At 49.8% G+C, this 12,142-nt stretch overlaps 1 non-coding gene across 1 annotated transcript; it reads left to right on the top strand.

Moving 5' to 3' along the window:
• The first annotated feature begins 3,745 nt into the window (after nucleotides 1–3,745).
• Nucleotides 3,746–3,830, top strand: TRNAQ-UUG. The gene has a single exon. It is a non-coding gene; the product is annotated as a tRNA-Gln (tRNA).
• Nucleotides 3,831–12,142: the final 8,312 nt, after the last annotated feature.

The following is a 12,142-nucleotide window of genomic DNA, read 5'->3' on the forward strand; positions in this document are numbered from 1 at the left end:
CAACTGCCCCGATGACGTGCGCACCACCTCGATTAAATCATAATTTCTACTTTGAGAAGTTATTAAAAATGCAGAGAGTACCGATCATCATCTAACAAGCCCATGTACAACCACCATGCATCGATCACTACTACGTAGTTCTATGTGTTTCTCGATAAATAAAATAAGGAAGGCGTTACAGATGAAGCCCGAGCTATGTCTCCACTGCATTGTACCTCATTCCACTCCCAGGTGCCCCGGTGGTATTTCTTTTTTATTTTTTTTCATGTTTATTTATTCATTTTGAGAAAAAAAAATTTAATGTTTTTATTTATTCTTGAAGGAGAGAAAGAGACAGAGCGTGAGCGGGGAGAGGGGCAGAGAGAGAGGGAGACACAGAATCGGAAGCAGGCTCCAGGCTCTGAGCTGTCAGCACGGAGCCCGATGCCGGGCTCAGTCACGCGAACCATGAGATCATGACCTGAGCCGAAATCAAGAGTCAGACCGAGCCACCCAAGCACCCCATCTGGTGGTATTTCTGCAGTATATTTTTAGGGTATCCTCAAAAGACAACAGCAAAGTCAGACACTCAGCTGGCACCAGGCCTAAATGGGTACAAAGAAGATTCTTGCAGGGCACACACATCCAGGGCAGAAATCAGCAGAATTTGTTTGTGTGTTCACGGTGAGAGCACCTGAGACCTACTCTCTTAGCAAATTTCCAGTATACAATGTGATTGACTATAGTCACCGCACTGTGCATCAGATCTCTAGAACTTATTCATCCTACATAACAGCAACTTTGTACCCTTGACCAACATCTCCCATGTCCCCACCTCCCCAATCCTGGTAACCACCCATCTACTCTCTCTTTCTCTGGATTTGACTTGTTTACATTCCACATGTGAGATCGTACAGTACTTTTCTCCCCAGGTCTGGCTTATGTCAGATAATACGATGTCATCTAGGACATCCATGTTGCCACAAATGGCAGGATCTGTTTTTTCAAAGGCTGAATGCTATTCCATTGTACGTATCTCCCTGCATTTCTCTATCCGTTCATCTACTGACAGACACTTGAGTTGCTTCCATATCTTGGCTAAATTGAATAATCTGCAATTAACAGGGCAGTGCCGATATTTCCACACTGAGGTACCAAAGAAATCAGCAGATTTTAAAAGTAACTAGGTCTGGGGCGCCTGGGTGGCCCAGTCGGCTAAGCGTCCGACTTCGGCTCGGGTCATGATCTCACGGTTCGTGAGATCGAGCCCCACAGCCGTCTCTGTGCTGACAGCTGGGAGCCTGGAGCCTGCTTCGGATTCTGTGTCTCCCTCTCTCTGCTCACACTCTTGTCTCCGTATCAAAAATAAATAAACGTTAAAAATAATAATAATAAAAAAAAAGTAACTAGGTCTACTTCGTAGAGTCTTTGACTCTTACCTGTGGAAAGGCCATTAGAAACCAGTTACAGTGGAGGTCAGACAGGCTGAAGGGCTGGCCCAAGGTTAGGTGATATCAGAGCCTGGACTGGAACCTGGGTTGCCCGTCAACATTGGCTTCAAGAGAAGCTCAGCTGTCACTATGTGAATCATCTGAACCATAATCCTCCCCACACCAGAATATCCAGGACAGGTGAACGGGATTGTGGGTTGTGTTTTCTAGAAGCTGAAGATAAAGCAGAAAACCCTCTCAGGTTGTGAGAAATAGCTCTTAGATGTCTGGGTCTACTTCCTCTGGCAGAAAACCCCGACTACTTGGCACCACACAACTTTCTTGGCTGACAGTGGGTTTTTCTGGTCATTTCTCTGAAGACAGGGTGCTCCCTGTCCAAGCTGTAGCTGGAGGCGAAGGAGATGAGGGGCCTGGATGAAATCTGAGACAAGCTTTGTTTTGTCTTTTTTTTTTTTCCCCTCTTTTTACTAGGTGTTCGATAACATTATTTTCTTGTGACTTGTTTCTAACCCAAATTGGAGTCATACCAAAAAAAAAAAACAAAAACAAAAAACAAAAAATGGATCTACGAGGAATTTTGTTGAGTTCCAGTTAATAGCAATGGTTTTGGTTTTGGTTTTGGTTTTTTACTATGATGATACCAGTGGCCTGAGTCAGCCATGACAGGATACGCACCACAGGAACATTCGAGCAAGGAAACTGTCACACTCTTTCCCATGAGTAGATAATTGAAAGACCTGATCCATGGGTGGCTTTGAACTACCTGAGGACTCAAAATGGGAGGCTCACTCTGGCTAACAATAACAAAGACAGTGACAGACGCCCTGTCCCTCCAAAGTTCTACGGTCCATATGTGAGCTAAGACCAAGTGCTTAATGTGTACAAGCTGTGTCTTCAACACGACCGTAAGCATCTTGGGACAAGGACTGGGGCTCCTGACAGAGCTCGCCGTATCCACCTCAACATTCCGCACACAAGAGATGCTGAGCAAATTTTTGTGAAATAAATCAAAACAGCAGTACAATTAAGACCTACTCCCCTTGCAATGAAAAAGCCTATCCCAAGGCAGGGCAGGCGAGTTCCAAGGTGTATCTTCCTTGTTCTGGATGGAAGAATGCGCTGTGAGGCCAAAAAGACCCAAGGAAACATCCACGGTTGTTTGCTCGGGGTGGGGGGGGGGAGCAGGCGGGGTGGACAGGGGAAGGCGAGGGAGAGAGAAAGAGCGCAGGGCACATGTGTTCTGCAGAAACCTCTAAACAATCAAAGCCACAAATGCCTCTTCTTATAAACACACGGTGTGAGGCAGATGTTTACCCGGCACGATCCAGAGAGAAAAATCCAGGAAAAGCCAGAGAGATTCACGCTCCGCAAACAAGGGATTTCCTGGGGGAAGGAGTGGCAGGTAATGGGTTCTGCAAATTTCTCCTCCTGATAACTACATCACAGACCGAGTCCGAAGAGACTTTTTCTTCCTATTGAAACCTTATTTAAATACTGCCGCCTATTGCAAGCAGAACCACCTGAATTGTATTGGCTGGCTTAGGCTATTCTCTCAGACCTTTATGAAGCAAGCGGAGGAAGAAAACAGGCAGCCGAGTGGCTGTGGGAGCGGGGGACGCATCTCACAGGGAATTGCCTTCCCCAAATGCTTCGGGAACCTGCCTTTCCTGCTTCTGACTGGTGGCCTTCAACCAAGTTAAGCCTGTGGGGAAAACAAGAGCCGTGCCTCTTTAAAAACAGCAAAAACCTTGAGCATCCACACAGCGTGGAAGGCCTTCTAGAGCCTTCCTCCTTGAATCATTTCCAAAACAACCATCTCAACAGCATGATGGTCTTTGCAAGGAAGTTGCTACGTGGGGCCCTTCTTCATTCTCACTGTCTCTCCTTCGATTCTTTTCAGGCTGAGCAAAGGGCTCAGGGCTGGGCCACAGTTTCCTGTGTGACTCAGATACATTAGTTGCCCTTTCCAGAAAGGTTTCCCTTGGTTTCCCCATCTCTCAAGAGATAGAGTTCAATGGCATGAATCCTGACCCGCTGGCCACCTCCGAAGAGCTGAGTGTGCTCTTTCTCCACGAGAGGGCATGCCTCTTCATTCTTCCTCACTGTTTGTTTCGGTTTGGTTTTTGTTTTTTTCAGGAGGCAGGTCAGAATTTACCGTAGGGCCTTAAAACCAAGCCCATGTTCCTCACCCAACAGAGTTGGCCACTGCCGAGCCACGTATGACTGCATGAAACCAGCAACCTCTATCTAGTCTGTGCCTCAAGGCAGCTGGCCAGGGCTGGAGACTTCTTTAAATTTTTTTTTAATGTTGGGGCGCCTGGGTGGCTCAGTCGGTTGAGCGTCCGACTTTGGCTCGGGTCCTGATCTCAAGGTTCGTGGGTTCGAGCCCCGCGTCGGGCTCTGTGCTGACAGCTCGGAGCCTGGAGCCTGCTTTGGATTCTGTGTCTCCCTCTCTCTCTGCCCCTCCCCTGCTCATGCTCTGTCTCTCTCTCTCTCTCTCAAAAATAAATAAACATTAAAAAAAATTTTTTTTTTAATTTACCTTCCACCAACTTTCTCTGACAGAGAGTTGGTCGGGCATGGCAACAGCCTCCGGGAGAGGTAGGGACACCACCTTTCTGTGGAGCCTGGCTCACTCTCCTTCCTCTCTCCATGGGGGCCTTTTCACTCTCATTTCAGACCTGGAAGAGTCAGAGGACCTCGCTGTTCGAGTGGTAAAGGCCTGGAGGAAATAGCAGTGGTCTTGATATTTCTGGTGTTTTCCATGTGGTCTGCGGCCAAGTGTGGTGTGTGGTTAGGGTGGGAGGACTGGGGACAGTGAGAGACAGCTCCTGGGGCCAGCACAGTGTTTGGGCTCTGGTATCACCCGCCAGCCGGGAGAAAGCCATCCCTGGGCAGGGCTGGGTCATCGGGGAGGGTAGGGGGGGGCGGGGGGGGGGGGGAACCCGCCCCAGGGCACAGCCCCATTTATTCCCTGTCTGGGCTTGGTCTCAACCAGTCCTTTGCTCAAGCTTGGTAAATCCTCCGGTCCTGTAGTCATTTTTATTAGCAATTGCCTTTTTTTTTTTTTCCTTTGAAAATGTGGTTCAACGAAAATGAAATTTCAGATGTGTGTGTCTCAGCATTGATTTTTCTATTTGTAATAACACACCCTGGCATATCTCCTTTGATATCAAGAGGATAAAATGTCCCTAACACCGTGCTCTCCATTCTGGGGTAATGGATAAAGCCTGTTTATGAGATGTCATTTATTCCACAATAGACAGTAAATAAAAGCCATTTCAAGCTTGGGTTAAATCAAAGCTTGTTCAGGATTTCAGCAGATTTGCAAATCACCTCGGGGACCTTCATCCGCTGCACTTGCTGTTTTCTTCCTTGCTATTGACTCTCGCTGCTCCCTGCCAAGCCTCCCCCTCTCCCCAGCCGCCCCAGCCCCGGACTGGTTTGGAAAGACAACGGGGCTGGCTAAGGACCTAGCCTGACATGAAAAGTTCCTTCCCTCCGCTTGGGGAATAAAAGCTTCGAAAGGCAGCAAGAAATTGAGGTTACACCAACAAAAGCCAGAACGGCAAAGGGAAGGGGAAAAAAAAAAAAGTTCGCAGGAAAATAAGATGCAAACCTGAAATGGGGAAAGGATATGAAAGGCAGCGGCGGCGGCTCCTTGTCGCGTGCAGATCTTATGAAGGCTGTGTGCTGGGGGGAGGGGCGGTAAAGAAGGAGGGGCCACCTCAGGCATCCCTGCCCTAACCCAGGCCTTTGCCTGCACCCCACCCTCTTGGACTTCAACCCTAGCCCAGCCCCTACGTACCCCTGTCTTTGGCAGCCTTTGAGATCCAGCTGAGATCCCGACGCCTCCAGGAAGCCTTCCGGCCTGTTCCTCCGCCTAACCTCTCACTTCATATTATTCTAGGTTTCCAATGAATGTCATCTTACTTACTTACACCCACTTGTTTAGGAATGTGAATACTGTATTGGGGCGCGACTGCACTGTATATTCCTTTGAGATTTATGATAGGTTTTTAAAGCTGGGAGAGTCTGTCCTGGGCGTCTTGTCCACTGCAGAAATCTCTCTATGGCATCTCCAAGGACAGTCAGCCCCGGGGCAGAGACCTCACAGCCTCAGCCTTCTGAAAGAGACTCTGGGGACATTTTCTTCTGTGAAGCCAAAGTCTTTATCCTATAGCCCACCCCTTCCTTTGATGTTATCCCTGCTTTCAGAAGGATAGTCTACTTCCCAAAGCAGCATTTCCACAGGGGAACAGGGTCGTGTCTATCATGTTCTAAACAGAAGCCTCAATTGGTTTAAGTTTACGGCTGACCGTAAGATTCTTTACCCCACCATTTGTTGGCTAGTTTAGATTTAACAACCATGCCAACATGATGTGTTCAAATATTTCTGTGTTAAGATATTTGGTTCCTCATCCCCATTAGATACTTTACTGAGCAACAAAGAGCTTTGTCGAAAATACCGTTCTGGGTCTGTGAAAGGTTGTATTGCTGTATAATCTTTGGTGCCCCTCCCTGACTTCTTTGGGACGATTCTGTATCCCTGCCCCATGGACCATTTGACCTGCTCTAGCCAATGAAACGTGAATTAGAAGTAGCAGGGTACAGATGGGCAGCCGACCTTCCACAGACATTTAATGCGAGTGAACAAGGGGTCTTTGTCATGAGAAAGACACTCAGATCACCGTAATTAGACTGAACTGATAAAGCAAGTTCCTCTAGGAAATTTCAAGAAGTTGTAAGCATGTTCTGTGCCCACAGGAGGCTGATAGTCTAATTGAGGAGATAATTACCGTCTCTGTCCTGTGCTAAGTTAAGTGGTAAAAATAGCAAAAGCTCCAGGGGCTCCAAGGAGAGGGGGGGGAGGAGTATGAGTATATGAGTTAGGGGGCTTCCAAGAGCTATAGGGAAGAATGGGGTTTTATTCCCATCTGGTCAGGGGCCTGAGAATGAACTCATACTGGACAAGTCTCAGAAACGTCACCCACCTGTTGAAGGACAGGACTTCGGTGAACTTAGTCCTCACATGGAAGAATCTGGAACCTGGGGCCTGGCTCTCCTGGGGTTGATAAATGAGAACGTGTTCCGTCCACCTGGCGTCACGCTCAGCCCTAGTTGACTTCCGCACGAGGGACTGCTAACGGTGACCTTGATGACGTCAAGGGGGAATATTTGAGCATCCATGTGCTCTTTCTAGTATCAAATCAACCTGTGGGAGTAATTGTCACGGCTAGGTATAAAATCAGCGTGCTTGGGGGGGGCTGGTCCCCTGGAGGCAGCCAGAAAGGTCCTCAGGGACTCACACCCCTGCTGTCGTTTCCTGCCCTTCACCTCCCTAGACTAGCACCGTTGACCTGGCTTCGTCAGCCTCATTCAACCCTCTCAACACCTTCACAGGGCAGACCCTGTTGCCATCCCCAGTTTACACATATAGGCAGTGAGTCTTAGAAAGGTTAACTATCTCACTCAAGGTCATGCCATCACCAAGGGGCCATGCCAGGGCTGGAACGGTGTCCTGTGTGAACCCAGTGCTTTGCCCTTCACCAACGGCTGCTGCATGGAGCACAGAAGCTTTTGTAGGATTGTTCTCCACCCCCCATCCCCACCCCCGGTCCCATGCAGAGAGCCAGGGAGGGGGTCTGCCTGGGGAGCCAGCACACGGTCTTGGGGCTTGGCCATGAGGCTGACTCTCAAAGAAGCTGCAATGACACAGTAGTTGCGGATTTCTATAGGAATTATAAAGGAGAAAACGAGCAAGGGAGAGGCGGCTCCTAGATGCCCCGGTCCCTTGAATACTAGCTCTGTGCCGCTGATTTCTCACAAGCGAGGCCTCTGTGTGCACTGTTAGAGCGTGTCAGTGGTTTCATCAGAACCCATGTTTTGATTTATAACCCTCCCTGCAAAAATGTGCTCCTGGCTGAAAGCTGGCATCGAGGTCTGGCGACAATGGAGCCGTTTCCACGAGAAACTTCTACAAGGCACGGTCCAGGAGGGAGGACCCTCTCTTGAGTCGGCCTTCCAGGCTGACAAAAAAAAAAAAAAAAAACAAGTGGGGTAGCAGACTTGGTCAGAATCTTAGAGACTCAGCTTATCTTTCAGAAGGCATGCTCCAAGGGTCAGTTTCTTCATCAGAGACACGCACAGAGTTGTGACGAAATTACGCGAAAACCGTTCCCAGCCATGGCGCTTTGGAGTGGTTCCACCTCTGCCAACTGCATCATGAATAAGAATTAATAATAACGATGGAGATAATGATCGTGATGCTAATATTCCCTTGTGCAATGATGCTTCAGTCTCCTCACGGGGCTTCCACATACGTGGTCCCCCTGAATCGGCAGCCGTCGGATGGTCAGGAAGGAATTCTTATCCCCATTGTGTGAATGACAAAACTGAGACCCCAAAGCCCAAATGTCCTGCGGAGAGGGGCCAAACCAAGTTCAGCGGCCCCCTCGCACACCAGCATGCAATCCGAACCAGGACTCAAAGAAGTCAAGTCAGCCCGCGTGCCCGCCATTCACTTTGATTTTTTTTCCTCTGTTGTTTTAGAAGAATACGCATCATTGGAAACAGGTCCCATTTTCAGCCACATGAGGCTTGAGAAAAATAAATGTGAAAATAAAAACGCTATTTAATACAGGCCTCATTATTACTATTATTATTGCAAAGAGCCTATTTGGAACTGCCTAAGACCCTAAAAACTGATTAATATTTTTAGAGCATCAGAAGGTAGTTTTTTTTTTCAAATATACATTCCTCTCTCCCAAATGGTTGAATAATCATAATCATAATCATTATCGTCCCCATCATCATCCCTTCATTAATTTCTTGCTTTGTACATAATTTCCCAGGAATTAGTGCCTTTGGTGTTCGAATGTCCCCATTTAACAGATGGAGAGACGGAGGGGCCAGAAGAGCATCTGGCAGAGTGAAAGGTCTGAGACTCACACTCATCTGCTCGAGTGCTCAACCCTGCCCCACTCTGCCCCCCACGGCAGGTGCTTTGCAGGGTTGAGGGTTTGAAGCCCCATGTTGCAGGGGCTCAGAAAGGAGAAAATGATTCGCTGTCAGGGATAAAGTGAATGCAGCAAAACCAGTCACTGTCAGGACAGACGTTTCAGTGACGGTCCCTTCCGTCTCGCCCCGGCACACTGTGCATGGGGATCCCGGTCCCTCCTGCAGGAGCCCTGTCCCATAAAGGCCTGGCCCCAGGGGCTGGGAGCCGAGCCGGGCGGAGCTCCGTCCCTCCCACCGAGCAAGCCTTGGGCTGTCACTGTGCTGTTATTTATGAGTCCCCCTTTGCCCAATGAGTGGCCTCCAAGGGGCCCAGCCTGGGTCTGCTGTCTGGCCACACTTGTCACACGTCATTAGATGTTTGGTTGCCGCTGACCTCTCTGCCATCTGGCTGAGTGGCCTCGGGGTGAGGGGAGGCCGCCAGCAGCTCCTTACACACTCCCCGAGTCTTTGTGGTGCTCACAAAATGGAAGGGCTGTGCTAAGCCACTGAGGCGGAGGCAGAGAATTAGAAAACAATCTCTCTGAGAGCGGGGGCCTCACTTCAGCTTTCCCAAATTGTCACCATCGCCATTTGCGGTCAAGTAATTCTTTGTGGTGGAGGCCGTCCTGTGCATGTAGGCTGTTCAGCAGCAACTCTGGCCTCTGCCTTCTAGATGCCTCCTTCTTACGTCGTGACCGCCAAAAATGACTCCAGACGCGACCGAATTGTCTGCCGGGTGGAGAGGCAAAATCACCCCATCTGGGAGGTACGCTGGGCAGCGGGTAATGGAAACTATCAGCATGGCAGACCGGCAAGTCCCTGGATGACAGCCATTTATGGAGCAGCAGAGATAGACGGCCGGTGTTCTATGAACGACGCTTTGCTCAATCCCCAAGACCATCCGTCGCGTCGTTGGAATTCTAGGCCCCACTTTGTGGATGAGGAGACTGAAGTTCAGAGAAGGGACACGATTTCCTTGAGGCCACTCAGCTGGGAAGTGACAGAGCAGAGTTTGAGATCAGTTTGATGTCTGGTCCGGGGTCTCACTGGGGCTTCGTGGCCTGTCTGCTGTGCATGGGATCCGGAAACCCAGCATGTCGGCCTCTGAAGATTCTAGAATTGTACATTTGGCCTGGAGCGAACGGTGTTTATAAAATGCACTCCCACTGTTTCCACTGTCCCACGCAAACCCCTTTATCCCTGTAGCCCACATTCCCCAGGTACCCCCCCAGCCCCTGGAAAGACCCCCCCCACCCCACCTCACAACAGCATCTGATCCAGGACCCAGGGTGCTGGGAAGGGCTCAGTATCACCGCCTCCTAGGGATACTGGTGCAAGAATCCCTAGGGAGGGGGACCCAGAGCACCTGCCGCTCTGAATGCCACAATTCAGTCACTTCACCAGGTTGGCAGAGAACTCCCGGGCAGGATACCCCAGAGCCCCTTAAATCACAGTGGATAAGCTAGGGGCATCAGTCACCGTGAAAAGTGAAATATTCACATTAAAAACAAAATAGAGGGGCACCTGGTTGGCTTAGTCGGTTAAGCGTCCGACTTCGGCTCAGGTCATGATCTCGGGGTCCGCGGGTTCGAGCCCCGCGTTGGGCTCTGGGCTGATGGCTCAGAGCCTGGAGCCTGCTTCCCATTCTGTGTTTCCCTCTCTCTCTGCCCCTCCCCTGTTCATGCTGTGTCTCTCTCTGTCTGAAAAATAAATAAACGTTAAAAAAAAAAATTAAAAAAAAAAACAAAATAGAAATTGGGTGAGGTAGTTGCTATCACCATTTCGACAGTGGTAGGTGGAGTCTTTAGTTACCAGTCACGTTAAGCTCTCTAAGTAAGTGGCGAAATGTCTGAACACCTTTTGCATTTGTTAGGTGACACAAACCTGTCCCCAGAGTGCCCGTCCCAAGTGTTGGATAGGTTTTGGAGTAAGTGTTAGGTTCTATATAAGCCAGTAAAACTGTCTACGACCTTGAACCCTTCTTGACCCTTCCCTGAATTGCATATCCTGCTTGCTCTCTAGAGGGCAGGAAGTCCCCTGTCGGTCCTGCTCCAGGTATAACGTGTGGTGAAGAACCCGGTTCTTGGACTTGCCCAGACTCTCGACCTTCTTGCCTTTGGCATAGACAGCTAGTCTGAGTTTCAGGATGCACCAGCGACTCTTGCTTCTCTGATTTTGATGAACCAATCACCCCGTTTGTCAAATAACTAATCTGTAGGCATTTCTAATTTCTACTGACCCTCCCTACGGGACATACAGACTTCATCTAATGACCCCCCGTAGTGCAGAGCCACACGGGCCATAACGGTCATATGACGTACAGGTAGGGCCAAAAAGGGACAAACATCTGCATCAGAGGGATGCCAAGAAATGCTGGAAGCGGCAGCCCTTGCAGCTTTCCCCAAGCCAGAAGGCTCCAGAAAAGCTTTTACAGAAAAATTCAGGTTTGAGGCAAAAATTATTCACAACTAGGTTCAGAAGTAAGACTGAATGCGCTTGCCAAACAAAGCCACGTAGAAAGGACCAGTGAGTTATCCTGGGGATTGTTGGGGCTGGGGAATCGGGGGCACCTGCCAGGGTGGGGGATGGGCGGAGGTGTGCTCACATAGGGAGAGGGGAGAGAAGGTGCACGGGGGAAGTGTCCTCAGGTCCTCACGGGGAGCAGAAGGATAAGGGAGGTTCAGGGGTAGTATTTGGCCTTTAGAATTGAGCCCTGAACAGCAGGTGAAGCAGGGTGAACTTGATCTGTTTTCCAGGCGGGACAGGCAAAAGGCAAAGTTTCTGAACGCCAGAAAGTTCTCCCTGCCCCTCCTTGTCCCGCGCTTGCCACGGGCTTGCCACAAGACCTCAAGATGCTACAACCACCAGAGGGGCTTCCTGGGTCATCAAGTAAACACGCGATGTAATTAAGCAGAGTTTGGGGATTAGCAAATTGTGATACTTTAAAAACATGGAGGCTAATGGCACCATCTTCTTGTGCTGTGTTTTACACGACTCAGCAGGCCTCCATGGACTCACTTATCTAGCCCGCAGCATTGTGAAATGGGATGAGAAGGACGAGTGTGTGTGGATGCAGAAGAAAGTGGGGGTGGGGGTGAACTGAGGTCCGGAGAGGTGATGCCACCTGTCCAAAACCAGAAGGAGAGGCACCTGTGGGTCTCTTGGACCTTGTCATCTGTTACCAGGACGCTGGGTTTAGGAGGATGGTCCCGGTGCCTTGCTGGGACACGATCCAGGAAGTTTCAGGCCCTAGCAACTGTGCACCTGCAACCTTCAGCCCAGCTCCCTGCCAAACAGGAACCTGTGGGCGCCCACAGAACCGGGATCTGGGGTGGGTCCGAGTGCGGGAACAAGAGGTGGTCACTCAGGGCTGGAGCCCCATCCGCAGGAGCAGGCCACATAAACGGGAGCCAGGGCTGCCAATTTCCATTTTCATTGGAGTGGTTGGTGCTTAGTAATCCAGAAGCTTTATTTAAGGGCTGACCTCCGACCGGGCCTGTCACTCCAGTGGCAGGCGCCTGATAGCCACTGGAAATCAATAGCCGGCATGAAGGTCACTTCCTAGAAAAACTGGGGCTATCAACGTGTCAGTTCCAATGAAAGATTATAACCAAGCAGCAGAGAAGTTTATCTGTAGCTGAGAGCCCATCCGAGCCAGGCTCATTGTGGGCTCTACGTGTGCACCTTTGAGTATCTACGTGTGAGTATGCATG

Source organism: Panthera leo, chromosome D3 (genome assembly GCF_018350215.1).
Source record: "Panthera leo isolate Ple1 chromosome D3, P.leo_Ple1_pat1.1, whole genome shotgun sequence".
NCBI classification, from domain to species: Eukaryota; Metazoa; Chordata; class Mammalia; order Carnivora; family Felidae; genus Panthera; species Panthera leo.